Here is a 541-nt window from a genome sequence, read left to right as displayed (position 1 = left end):
ATCATGCCGCAATCCCTTCTCCTCCATTCTCTTCTCGAGATCTTGGGCACGCACGCACATGCGCCCGGTGTGAGTTTTAAGCCACCGGGTCCGGGATGCGAACCACGGTCGACTACGTGGGAGTCCAGCGACATAGCCATTACGCTAACTGCTGGTCCCTCTTGGAGATTTTTAAGAGGCTGTTTGTTAAGAGTTCTTGAGAATATTGTAGCTACTTGACTTGGGCTGCAGAGTGTCTAAGTTCTTAGCTGTGTAAAGAGGTTCATGTAATAGTTAAGTAATTTTTATAACTCAGTAGACCATGATTGACTATGATAGAATCTGGGTAAGCATTATCAGGGAGATGAGAATCTCCTTTTTAATACTATTTTTTTAGATGAGTTGATCTTAAGGGGACCAGTCTCACTTCTGTTTCTTCTACTCTGAGGTTCCATTCATCTTAACAGATAATATAAAAACCAAACTTATTTGTTTAACCAAAAAGTCTAGCCATGTTTCTTTCTTTCTTTTTTTTTTTTTTTACCTTTTGTTTTTAAGCAGT

General features: G+C 39.9%; 1 protein-coding gene across 1 annotated transcript in view; it reads left to right on the top strand.

The window, feature by feature from the left end:
• Positions 1–541, top strand: part of LOC102490014 (THO complex subunit 2-like) — a gene marked incomplete at its 5' end in the record, with an annotated part of 77,164 nt that overhangs the window by 35,643 nt on the left and 40,980 nt on the right.

Source organism: Tupaia chinensis, unplaced genomic scaffold (assembly GCF_000334495.1).
Source record: "Tupaia chinensis unplaced genomic scaffold, TupChi_1.0 Scaffold143572_1, whole genome shotgun sequence".
Classification (NCBI taxonomy): domain Eukaryota; kingdom Metazoa; phylum Chordata; class Mammalia; order Scandentia; family Tupaiidae; genus Tupaia; species Tupaia belangeri.
The sequence above is the reverse complement of the archived record's forward strand: the minus strand, read 5'-3'. Positions and strand labels throughout refer to the sequence as shown.